Source organism: Apteryx mantelli, chromosome 3, assembly GCF_036417845.1.
Source record: "Apteryx mantelli isolate bAptMan1 chromosome 3, bAptMan1.hap1, whole genome shotgun sequence".
Taxonomy (NCBI): domain Eukaryota; kingdom Metazoa; phylum Chordata; class Aves; order Apterygiformes; family Apterygidae; genus Apteryx; species Apteryx mantelli.
The window spans coordinates 65994800-66008550 of record NC_089980.1 but is presented as its reverse complement, the minus strand read 5'-3'; the positions used below and the strand labels follow the sequence as shown (position 1 = coordinate 66008550).

The window sequence follows — 13751 nt, the reverse complement described above, 5'->3', positions numbered from 1 at the left end:
CTGTCTGCTATCAGAAAATTGTGGCTAGAAGTTCAGTCTTCATAAATTTCAGGACTTATTAGCAATAACATAGTAGTTTTTAACCTTAAAAACTTTAGAAATATTCTGAGATTATGACTAGAAGGAAATAACCCTGTAACACCTCAGGTTTCTTCAACTATTCTTTTTCTCCTTCAAAGGAAATGGAGTTCAGTTATGAAGATAACTATATTGCAATCGGCCAAACAACATATTTATGCAAATTATCCACACTGGCTGTAGTATGTTCATTGGCTTTTACCAAAAACAATTTCTAGCAATTAAGTTTGAAAGAATGCACCTATCTCTATTAACCAATGGAATGCCATATTCTTTGCATAAACTAACATAAAGGTGACCACATGATTTATTAAAAAACCCACACAAACCAAACTTTCATTTACTTCTTTCAGTTAACGAATCTTATCCAGCTTACCAAGCATGCCTATCAACTTATTTCACTTTTTCCTCCCCTTCGCTACCTGCTCTTCTTCACCTCCTTTAATATTGTCTATCTCACCTAATATTCAACATGCACTACTATTCCACCATTGTCACCTTCACATTTAGCCTTCACAGACAAGTACTACATCGGCCATTTCCCTGTGCACAGTGTATACTGCTTCAAGTAATATTGGACTCTTCATTCCAAGAGAAATGCTCCAAAAATTGGATTGGTTTGGAAACACTCAAGTTGTTGCCTCTGCCTTAACAGATCTCTCAGACCTTTCTGTCAAAGTATCGCACACATGGCTAAACAACTAATTTAAGAGGCAATCAAATCAATAAAACACCCACAGAGTAAAGGTCTCACTAATAATCCAGATTTAATTTTGGAATTGATTTTATGCACTTTTCCCCCCCCTTTTTTTTGAGGGGAGGTAAAGAAAGGGTAAGAGGACTAAATTTTTGGACAAATCTACACTCCTGGTTAAGTGACAGATATCAACTTTTTTGCTCCCTTCAGTACTCCAAAACACTAGATGTATGTCCTTTTGTACAAGGTCTCTTTAGTAATTTGCTCTACAGATTCTTGTCTTACCTGTAATATTTTCCCCGATACTTTGTTAGACCTATCATTTCTCTCATGCTTTGCCCTCATTTAGTTTACATTCTACTGTTCCTTCACTAGAAAATATGAAGCTACATTCAAGGACAGTGAGTACCACACCTTTGTTTTACACTTAGAACAAGAGATATACATACACACACACCTTTAGCCAGCGCCTACAAACTCTAAATGTAACAAGGATTTTCCCCTGCTCCAATGCACTCAAAGTCTTTATCTTCTGAGATGAAGACAATTAAATTCATCTGGGATTTAGAGAAATTATCATAAAATTTTCACACTCATCTTCCTACGTATACACTTAGATTAGCTTCCTTCATGAAAGCAACCAAGGAGTCAAACCTGAATTCGGGAATTGACTTATTATTTTTCTTGGAACAGTCACTTGCAAAGGGAAGTCACAGGGAGCTTCTCTCTTCATTCCTTTCCTCCCTCCATCTCTGACTTGCTACAGGACAAACTTTTGTTCCTACACTGTGTACTGCACTGCTTTGCAGAGCAAAGGGTTTCTCACACCTGCCCAAACTAAGCTCTAACTAAAGTGCTAAAGGGCATAACCATTCACTCGCAGTGTCCTATAGCGGAAAACTGCCCTCTGCTCCTGCCAGGCGCCCTGTACACCGCTCCCCGGACCCCATCAGCCCGAGTTCTTTCCCAACAGCCCACCGCACAGGCACATTCGCTGTTCAAAGTGAGCCTACATGCTGGTGTTTCTGTACTGCTGTGCTCTAAAAGATGACTAGGGAGAAATTAATTAGGGAGAGTTATCCCCAATTTCTAGTCATCTGCTACTGCATTTACATCACTTGTGATTCCAGTGTAGTGCAGCGCAATGGTACACTCTGACTTCCCTGAAGCCTGAAAAGCTGGAGGAAAACTGCAAAGAACTGATGGGAAAGTGAGAAGCATATGATTTCCAGTAGGGATCACAAGATAGGAACAGTGCCTTTCTATGACTGAAGTCCTGAGCCACTCCACTACAAGACCTTTGAACTCCTATGCTTTCTGTAGTCTGATATGAACTGGCAATTGGTTTGAACCAGAACACTTTCAGCAATAACTGAATCTGATCTGAAAGGCAACACAATAATCAGTTCAACTTCCTGCCAACAATGCGAAAAAAGATCTGAAAAAACAAAATATACATTACCCTTTGAGAAGTCCATATATATGTACTAGACTTGGAAAAAGAAAGGTTAGCTAATAAAATAGTGAAGACTGAAAGTACTATGAATATTCCAGGAAACATTTTTAGTCCCATTTAATTATTTTAGTCCCATAAATTCCATCCTCTACGATAAAGATACAATATATATTTAATTAAAAGCACAGGCAAGGATAGGAGCTTTTATTAGAATATTCAGAGATGCTTTGATAAAACAGAGATCACAATCCTACCCGTAATTTTATAATTTATGCAACACCACAACATTCCACTCTTGAAAATCATATGACAACTTCAAAAAAATCTTTAACACATGACAAGCATCAACAAAACTGCTAAAACAGGAAACTGGGATGATGGTAGTATTCCTTCCCAGAATACACACTATGTTTATCTGAGTAAGCATTTCCAGCATCCCTTCTTTTCAGGTACTTTATTACTGGAACCAGAGCAGCCAAACTCTAGAGTTAGAAAGCCTGGTTCCAATCATAGCTGTTCAACTAAAGAAATATCTGGAAAGAGGTGATTAACACGAAAATCTGGGAATACAGTAGGCAAGACAGGATTCTGCAAGAGTTCTATGCCAGAAAATTAAGAGATGAGTACACTTTCAACACTAACAGCCAAAGTATGACTGCAGTTCAGGTAGATATATCTATAAATAAGCCTTGCATTTATCACTAATTTAAAAGTAGCATGGATATGCCTACACAAGCTGTAGCATTGGACAAGCAGAGGTACTATCTAATTTTGAACAACTCAACCACAGTTGTTTTTCAAACGTATAGCTTAAAAAAAAAAAAAAAAAAAAAAAGGAATTGAGGCAGCAAATCTTGTCTTACACAGATGAGAAAATCATCCTGGGCAGAGAGAAACATAAGTAAATATCTAATCTGAAACAATAGTAGTTGTTGTAAAACAACAATTGTTGTTTTACTAGAAAAAGTGTCAGGCTTTTGCTGTGAACTCCGTTATGTAGAAAAGCTACATTAAATATAACATTAGTGTGGTGAAAATAAGGGAATGGAATTGCCATAGTTAAAGAGTCATGAAAATCTTTTACATATATTCAAGTACTGGAGAGTTCCTTTCTGCCCACCTTCACATGCATCCAGAGAAAAGGCTAGCATAATGTACATAAGTGTGTACACATGCTGTTAAAGTGATGCTAAAGCCCATTTATATTTGCTCAGATTTAAAGCGAGCAGTTCATAAAGGTCTGGGAACAGAGTTCTGTAAAAGTTCCTGAAGCGCAGGAGCCGGGCAGGAGCCAGCGGCTGTTGCCTGCAGCAGGCCCCATGGAGGAGCTGAGCTAGCTGGCCCACCAGTCACACTACTGCACACCTTTCCACCAGCTCAGTGCTTTGACCAAGCTGAGCCATGCTGAAACAATACCACTGAGCACACGCTTTTAAGTGACTATTAACAAAAATGCTGTTCTGCAGAGAAAACACAAATTAAGAAATTAAAGATTCCAAAAGTTTAGCAGGTAGAACTGTACTGAAATGCTTCTCTAATCAAAATTCAAAGCTAGCAAAATCATAGTAAGCCCAGAAAGATACGGGCTTCTATTCACAGGATGAAAACTGATTTAACTTGCTTGTCTTATTTCAGTATTAAATGCAGTTTTCCCATTCCTCTTCAGTAAGCCAGCCATGAAAAACTCACGGCATTAAACTTAAAAACAAAACAAACCTCAAATCAATCCTCCTAAAATAATTTAATTTTTCTAACGTATATTAAAGTAACTGTACCACAATACACCGTATCATCATCAGAACAGTAAGTTCTATACTCTCAAGCTACCTGTACAGTACTAAAATGATTTACTATTTATATACATTTCCATCTTGTTTTGCCAATGTGATTCATGAAGCAACGTTTTCTACTCTGAGCCTGTGATTAATATACTTTCACGACTCTTAAAACATGCATGCATCTATATCTACATGAAAAGCACAGAACAGATGAACAAAAATTTAAAATCTTTAAAATTGGAACATTACACATAGCTACCTCACAACTTCATTTTAATAAAATATTTTTATATATAAAATATTTTATTTATAATCCCAGCTGATTTTTCAGTGTCTGCAATCTTGATAAATCATACAAAGACCACTGTTTCTGAATGTACTATTAGTCTCGAACATCACCATCCAAGTATTACAATAGTTACCTTATACTCCAAAGATGCACTCCAAAGAAGCTTTTCTGCTTCTTCAAGAGGCATCACTGGTATCATCCAATGTTTTCAAAATGCAGTTATTTGTGGGCAGCACGCAATACAGTGTGTGACAGCAGAAGAGATGGCTTATTTTCATTTTATTATTGTACTTGCAAATTTCAGAGGCTTACCACGAAGAGGTTGCATGCAGATAGTGCAGGAAAAGCTAGAATTAATGCCTATGCTGTAACTTTACTAAAATTACTATGAGAATATTTTTGTATGCCACTTACTGTCTTGACCACGGAGAAATATACTCAAAATCCTGTAAGTAGTGTATCCACCACATCCACACACACATAAAATTTCTTTAGTTTCAATTACAATAGGTAGCTATACAACTTCATCAACAAGGTAGCATATAAAAATACACTTGTGTATGAGTATTAAGGTCTCATTTCAACCATCACTTAAAAAAACACAAATAACCCCCCTCCAAAAAGCACTAGTGCAGAACTCAAAAGAGATTTTAAGATTATTGGTAAATTCAAATCAACCTTAAGAGAGTCGTAAGTGGCAGGACAGAATTCATTATGAGGCCTCTCTAGTACAGACAGATTAAAAATAGTTTAATACAGTTCTTGATCTTGCACATAAACTACAAAAAGGACTCAGCATCCATCTTGCTAGATGAAGGAACTGAAAGTTATTTTGACAGTTGCAAGTCTAAGAAACAAACGTAGTGTTATTGCCAGCGATGGAATTCAGAATCTGGCAGCAGGACATCCAGAATAATGTCACAAAGTTACATGTACTAGCAGGAAATAAAAGGCACAAATGCAAGAGTGAAGAGCCAAGACTGCTAGTAATACAGTATATAAGAAAAGGGTATCAACAAGAGGTGAAGCAAACTGCTGGCAGCAACATTTTGGTTTCATTCAAAGACTCAGGCATAAAATAATGTACAGCATTGCAAAAGTAAACTGAAAAACTATTCAATTATTAGCAGAAGCAGCAAAGAAATACAGCAATGGTGACTCAGAGAGAGAGCTCTTCCTACAAATGTTAAAAGTGGTTTGCTTACAAAGGAAAACTTCTAATTGCTAGAGTGCAGTACAATATGAAATTACTACTAGAGTAATGGACATTTACTAATATGTACAAATACTGCTTTCAGACATTTCAAAAGACCTTTGACAGTGTGTTTTTACACTGTTGAAGATGCACATGCACAACAAAAATCCTACTGCCTACTTATGCCAGAAATGCTAAATAAATAGAAGAATTAATTGGCAGTGTTCTTGTAAAAACGACTGGCAAGATCCTCAGGTAACTTAAAGGGCCAGGCAATTCTAACATCATGGAACATAAATGGATCTCCTGTTGAAGCTCTATTCTGTGAAAACTATCAGTAAGTAAAGGTGTCATCTCCATAAGACTACTCAGAACCGCGAGTATAGAACACACATTTAAACTGCTTATCTTGTTCAGTCAGGGGGTCAAAAAAGACCTCATGACAAATATGATTCAGATGCCAAATACTAGGTTGTAGTAATTCTGGACCAATAGCTACCGAAGAAAAAGAAAGGAAATCCCTTTTTAAATCTTCTTTTCTCTGGCAGAGCAGACATATCTGGTGGACCAGAGACAATTCTTCAATATAAACCTTATGTTTAACGTCACAGACTTTTCACAAAATGCTTTAATGCAAGTGTTCTTCAGAGTGAATTCAATCAATACTACTTTAATGAAATAAGTATACCTGACCAAAACTAAACCAAGCAGCTGACACTGTTAAATGGTAACTAACAAAAAGCACAAATAACACAAACTTTTCTTACTGCAGCCTCACCTACAAAGTTACTTTTATGTCATCTGAAATACCAAAGGTAATTCAGTGCAAATATTAGCATACTAACTGGATTAAACAATTTCATTTGAATTTATGATGCACTCGTAATCACTCAAATGCCATTTATGAACAGCCTTTGGAAATTCACAGAACACTGCAACAGTAAAGAGCATACCCTTCGTATTCCCCAAAATCAAATGAATTAAACCTTTATATCTGGCTTTATATTTCAGCTATATCCAAGTAAATTGCACAGGTTTTTCTGTACTTTCCATCTGATCACATATGAGCTGTGTTTTACGGGATTCTTTTAGAAGTCGAATTGCTCTGGATAATGTTTTGTTATCGACTCACATGGCAAAAAATGCTGTAATAATTTATCTAAAAACTTGTTTTAGAAACCTGGCTGTAAATATAGGAAGACTTATTGAAAATGGCTCTGTGAATGCAAAAACAAGAGCGCATTTCCTTGTGTTATTAATGGCTGATTTTATATGTTGCACGTAAGCCTGCTGTAACAGCAGCAAGTTAGCTGCAACAAGTTGCAGTGCAAGACCAGTAGAGGTTGCTGCCATGCCTGCTGAGAGAACAGCCAAGGGATTTCTGGCATTTCTTTTGAAAGATGCAAGACGTGCAGAAAGACAGCAGGAACAGATAAGCAACTATAAAGATGACTAAAACCCCCTCTGCACTTATCTCAGGTTCTTTCACTAGGACTAAGTGTCCCCCCGCCCCATTCTCCCAAATTATTCACCTATCCAACAGATACTTCAACAAAAGGAAAAACATTTTTTTTTCTTCTTTCCCCAACCCCTGTGCTGAGTGGTCCCTTACCCCATATATTTAGCTATCCTTTCCCTGTGAGCTCACCCAAACATCTACCAAAGCACCAGATCAATGACAAATATTAATAATTTCCCATGAACCCTGTTTTTCAGCCAGATGCCAATTCTGATGCATGATTCAAAGTTGCTAGTTCAACTGCAGATCAACCTTAGGTCAATGTCCATTGTGTATTTGCCTACATTGAAGAGCTTAGATTATAAAGTATGTCAGGTAAGGATATTGCTGTCATTTCTTTCAGCTTTCTTCCAAGAAAATAAAGTTCTCTCAGATCTATACTTAGGACTGGTAAATCACATCATAAACTTATGAATCTCTGTCCAAAAGGAACAGCTACATGGGATCTCACTCCTCTGACATGCCCTATGTGCCTCTTGCAATCTCTCCCTCCAAATTCTTACCATAATGATTTACATACCTATTTTTCCTTTCTCTCCTTCCTGTCCTCTACCTCCAAGTCCTTGTTAAATGGGAGAATGGAAACTCCCACCTTATGTGCCTATCAAATGGAAAATCAAGAAGAGCCATTGCAAACTGAAAATTAGGATGCATGCAATGCCATCTCACCTTAAGGAAACTGGCTTCCAGCTCCAGGGAGGACTACACAGCTTTAGCTACACCAACATCATAAAAACTGAACAACTTGCATACCAAAAAAACAACAAAACACCCCCCCCCAAAAAAACCCAAGAAGCATAAAACTAAAATTGTATGACTCTTTGAGAATACATTTAGACATTAATACACATTTAGACATTAAACAGCAAGAAATAATGAAATCACCTTTTTCCCCCACATCTAACCCAAATACGCTTTTCCTGGATGCAGACGTTTGGAGTCATATATCAGGCTGCCTGAACACACTTTTTTCTGTAAAATTATAATTAAGAGAAATTGTGTAAGGGAGAAAATATCGAAGAAAGAACATTTCACCAGAGTCTCACGTTCTCTCTGCAAAAGAGATTATGAATTGAAACAATAGAATATAAGAGCTTAATATGGATCGCTAACACTTTAAATGCATATCTTCAAAGAAAAAGTGCATGAACCAGTCAATGGAAACAGGATTATTTAAAAAATTCTAGCAGAACTTAACTTTTTTTTTTTTAATACATTCCCCGAGCCTTTTTGTGGCTACCTCAAACCATTTTAACAGTCCTTGCAATATGTCTACTTAAAATAGAAAAAAATTCCTATCAAAAATAGAAGTTACCCTCAACTCATTACCATCCATCTCCTAAATAATAATAAAAAAAACCTCATTACAATTAGACTGTAGTTCCCAGGCCCTTCCCCAACTCACAGAGCAGTGATACTTCTATTCAGCTAGCTGCTGAAGCTCAACTCCGCACTGTTCCTAATCCACATGAGAACCAGAGACAGGATAGGAAACTGCTTTAAGTCACATGACCATAAAACTGAAAAATTAGAATCACGGCACAGCATTACTACGAGTTCTCCCCCAAAACACTACTGGAATAGACTAGACCAGAAGACTGGCATCAAATAATTAATGATGGTCAGCATCAGAGGAAGATGGAAAACTGCAATAGTTCGCAGAGATAATCTGTTCCGAAGGATGATTTATTATAAGCAAACATGCTTGGAAATGATTCATACTTTGAAGCATGAGTTGATTTTTCCCCCAAAATTCGTTAAAAGTATTCATTCATAGAAATAAATTTTTATTTAACACTTTTCATAAAGTCTTTTTAACTTCTGGCCTGAATGAACATCTACTATAATGGGTCCCATAGCAAAAGTGTGCACATATAAAATATTTAAACAGGTTTAATCCATCAGGTATTTCCTTGGAAACTATGAGCACTTATATAATTACTAATTATTTTTCAAGGAAAATTAGTTAGTTGGGGTTGTTCTTTTTTCATGTTATGCAAATAAAAATTGGACAGTTTGTTTTTACTGTGAATTCTTTTAATTTTCACTAGGTCAGACATGCTAACCTATGCACATTAAGTGTTTCTATTCATGGATTTTTTATGAGCTTCTTTGGGGGGGGTACTTACAGATTTAAAAAACACAAGGCCACTTTCTCTTACTGTGGCTCTAACAAAGAATAGCTGACTTTTTTCATAGCTGGGCAAAAATACAGTAAAAAACCTTAGACATGAGCACCTTAAACATGCCGTTTCCCAGACCAACATAAATAATTCCTCAGGAGTATGGTTTCATTAGACAAAATATATCACATTGCTTATCAAGCTTGCTCCAATTTACTGTTATAGGTGACAGTTTGAAGTTTGACCTATATTTTCTGCACAGCATGTTCACAACATAAGAACTTGATCCGAAGGCTTTGTTTGAGATTTGCAAAAGGGTTTAATTTCATTTTTGCTAGAGATGAGGTGGAGGTGAGGAAAGAAAAGCACCTCTAAAATGGCTAAGAATGTATTTTAAATTCTTTGTACACTCTCAGGCCATTTAAAAGCAATACTTCTCATTTGCTCTCATTTCCACTCAGTTTTTCCAAGACCATTAAAAGCTCTGCATCACAACAAATTAGCCTTCTGGTTAAGAAGAGATCACGCCAGTCCTTCAGAATCAAATTTCTCTCCTGAGTTAAAATGAAGGGAATTGCAGGAGAAAGTTTAGGACATGTTGTTTTTCATTTTTGTTGCCTGATCAATGCAGTGAAACTGTAATTAACTGATGTCAAATAAATGGTGATTTGGTCAGTAGTCACATGAATCTGAAAATAGGGTCTCTAATTTTTTTTTTTTTTTTAATCTCAAGACCACTGAATACCTTGCATATCTTAAATATAGTGTTTAACTGAAAAGCCTCCCTAGAAACTACCTTGCAAATCTATCCAGCTGAAACATTCTCTTCACCTCAGAAGCAACCACGTGCTTTGCACATGCCCTGCAGCACCTGTAACACGGCAGCTATGGATTGGAAGTGAAGTGATATGGAAGTGAAACAGATTACAAAATAAAAAACTCACTACATAACTCAATCAGGGGTAATTTTGTTAGCTATATTAATGAACTCCAGGTTAACTCTAAATTCTGCCTGTATTAAGATTCCAGTCTTAGCATCCTTCAGGTCAATTTTACTCAGGTAATCAATTCTTGTCACCTTTGAGCATATTTCTTCTTTTTTTTAATGCATCTATAGATTTCTTCCCATTTGTCAGCTCCCCAGGGCATGAAATTTCCATCATAGATTCAGGGGAAGTCCAAACCGTAAGTATTAATCTGCACATCCCCAACTACGGTCGTATCAGGTTTCTTTTACAGATTAGAAATATGAAAAAGCTGCAAGGTACATTCCACAATTTTTCCCTTCTGCACCCACAAGTTTCCACTATGGCTGCAACAGAGAGCTTTCATAAAGACAATCCTCTGTGAACTCTTTGAAGTCTGTTGTCAAATGTAGCTATTCGTATTTTGAAGAGTATGCATTATTTTTAGTGAAACTGTTCTGAAGTTTGGGGGGGGGGCGGGGCAGGGAAGAACTTAGACCAAAAATACCATTGTGTGCAAAACTGAAGAATTAGAGAAAGAGGCAGGAGGAAAAATGTTTTATATATATATATATATACATATATATATATACACACACACATACACACACATATATATATACATATATATACACACACACCAATCTTTATTTGACCCTCCCGAAACCTGGCTTGAACACAATGACAGAATCTACACAGAAGCAATATTCATCTAATTAACCTTGTTGTTTTTCCTCCTCATCTCAACTCACTTGACCAGATTTCCTTTAAAGTGTTAATTTTTGATTGATAAAACATTTCACAAATAGAAAAAGAATTCAAGACCTTCCTAAAACAAAGGGATGATTTTAAACAATTAGTTTAAACCTAACTAGGTGCTGCAGTCCTTTATAAAATCTGATTACAACACACACTAATATAAGAATGGAAAAACTACCCTATTGAGTCATACCAATAGTCATTTTAGCCCAGTATTGTCTCCAAGAGTGGCAAAAAAAAAAGTGCTATACATGAAGAGCACACGAGCCTGAGCCTTTTTGCAGTCCGTTCCTCTCATGTTCTCCCAGTATACACAACTATTTGATTAAGGAAAGTTAGAGAGCAGGTCTCTGTCTAATCCCTTTACAGACCTGTTGATTCTGAATTATCTAATTCCTTTTTGAATCTGCTGAAGTGATCTGCCTCCACAAAATCCTCTGGCAAAAGACTTCAGAAATTTACTCCCTGGTATGTAAAAACCATCAACAAAAACTTTAACTCCTTCAAACCAACTGCTCTACAAGCTTCAAGTTCCCCATAGTTCTAGGGTTGGAGGATTTGGTGAGTGACAGTTTGCATTCATTGCCTTCATGAATTCATAAGTTTTACTCGTAAGTCCTCTCACAACCTTCCCCTCTCCAAACTGACAAGTCTCAGCCTTTTAAGCCTCTCCTTGCAAGGCAACAGCTCTGTTTTCTTGATATTTTTCAATCCACCTTCTATAGTAGCAGTATATTCTTCCCGAGATATGAAGACCACAGCACCCGGGACTCAAAAAGAAGGCTCACCAAGGTCTTATATAGAAGCAAAAAGACACTTATATCCTCAGTACCCTACTGATGATGCCCAACACCTCTGCAGACTTTGTGGCTGCTGCTGAACAATAAGGCAATAATTTCAGCTAACTGTCATGAATCCACAATCTTTTTTCTGAATTGTAATGACAGTTCTGAATATAGTACCTGTAAAGATCATCAGGCCTATTACATACCAGAAGACTACATACTGCAACTTTAATCAGCCGCTCCTATCCCTCATCCCCACCTATTATTTTCTTTCTCCATATGTACTTCCCTAAACATCATTAGCTTTGACAGTCTGAAGCTTTTTTCCAATGTGGTACTACTTACTAGTTTGTTGAACAGGGTACAGCTTGGTAAAAACTGCAGTAGAAAGCTAGTACCTCGAGTCAGAAAAGTGTTAAGCTTGTGATAAGCAGCATGTACAACAGGCTTTGTATAATCACAGTTAACAAGTAGGGCAACAAGTGCCTCAAAGTGTTATATGGTTTATTCCCATGCCCTTGCTTTCATGAATTTTAATCACTACACACAAGAACAATTCTAAGAGGTGGCTCAAGAACAGTTTAAAAAAAAAATTTTTTTCAGTTTTTATATCTGACTTCAGTTCCAATCAGATCAAAGCTTTCCTTGAACAAGCCACCCCTAAAACTCTGCAAGCATTCAGAGAACTTGTCAGTAATCCACTGCCAACAGCAGCAATAAAATGGATGTGAATGACAACTTCATTCAATAGCTTCAGGAACCACTACAACAGTTGACTCTGGGCCAAAAGGGGCTACCCCATAGCCCAAGTACACAAAAACCTATCTCAGAAGCTCCTGGCTCCAAGCACCCTCTCAATAATACAAAACCGCACTCCAGGGAGAAGCAGGCCCCCACTGTTTTCAGGTGTCTGGCTTCACCATTGAAAAACCGCAGTCCAGCTGGACCAGCTGCTTTGGAGTTGCTGGTCTGAATTCTGGAGTCACTAGTCACTGGAATATTGCAGGTCTGCTCAACATAGAGCTCTCTTCAAAATTACATATAAACAATTTATTTTTAGAAGATAGTCACACAATGAATTACCAGAGAAAAATTGATAGAAATGGTCTGAAATTGTATTTTAAAAAGCACAACTGAGAGAACCAAACCCACGTTGAAGTACTCAAATGAGGTACAACTACCTGCTTTCACACTGAGAAAACAACTTTTGTGAAACAAGGCATTTATGCCTTAACATACAGCCATTCTAGAGCATCCTTGATTACAGCATTGCTACAAAGTTTCTCACAAATGAAACTTATGCAAAGTTCTCTTTTCTTAGTATATCTTAGCTTTCACTCTAAATTGAAGAGCAAAAGGTGTCATCACTTCGATTCAGAACTAAATAAAAGAAAAATACAGTTATTACAGCCTTACAGTGGGAAGGCTATCAGAGATGCACTTCAAACCTACCAAACTGGTATATTTGAGAGAACTGTCACAATTAAAGTTAAATATGCCAAAGAATGACCTACAGGGAGGCAATAACCACAACAAATAGTTTGGAAAATAATTTTTGATTTCATAATTGAAAGTACATTACTGTTTCTCCTATGTTACCAAGTCATTAAAGACAAAAGACTGAAAGAGCAGTAACAGTAACTTACATGCATCATATAATACTTTCCTTGTCATTTATAGTGACCTACAATTGTTGGATGTAAAACTATCACATTGTCACATTTCACAACTCTGTGGAAAAGTCTGAGAATGAACTTTGTGTCCTTTTAACTTATCCCCATTGACAGTATTACCATATTTCTTCAAAGTTTGTATCAGAACATAAGCAAGCCAAGTACTACTGTAACGTGTTTTAGCTGCTTTTCAGGTAATTCTATTTGTGATATGTATTTTGAGTTTTTCAGTTCATAGCAGGAAGCATTGGGATGTGCTAGTACCCATGCAAATATCTGTACAGCAACCACTGACAGCATTATAAATTTCAATTCCATTATTCCATTATGAAACTCAGCTTTACAGTGGTTTTGTTTATGACTAGGTTCATAGCGGTAAGACTTCTTACTGTATATCACACTGATACTAAAGTGAGCACCCCTAAAAAAACCAC

General features: G+C 36.8%; 1 protein-coding gene across 4 annotated transcripts in view; it reads right to left on the bottom strand.

Annotated features, from left to right (window-relative positions):
* The window catches only part of TAB2 (TGF-beta activated kinase 1 (MAP3K7) binding protein 2), a 69139-nt gene that overhangs the window by 20400 nt on the left and 34988 nt on the right, over positions 1 to 13751 (bottom strand). For 2 of the 4 annotated variants that reach the window (XM_067293547.1, XM_067293548.1), the window contains exon 2: positions 7898 to 7984. The exons of 1 other annotated variant lie outside the window; for it this stretch is intronic. The gene's annotated coding sequence lies outside the window, so the exon portion shown is untranslated. Of the gene's footprint in view, positions 1 to 7897; positions 8035 to 13751 lie in introns of those variants that run through there. One more of the 4 variants, XM_013945473.2, reaches the window with a different exon arrangement.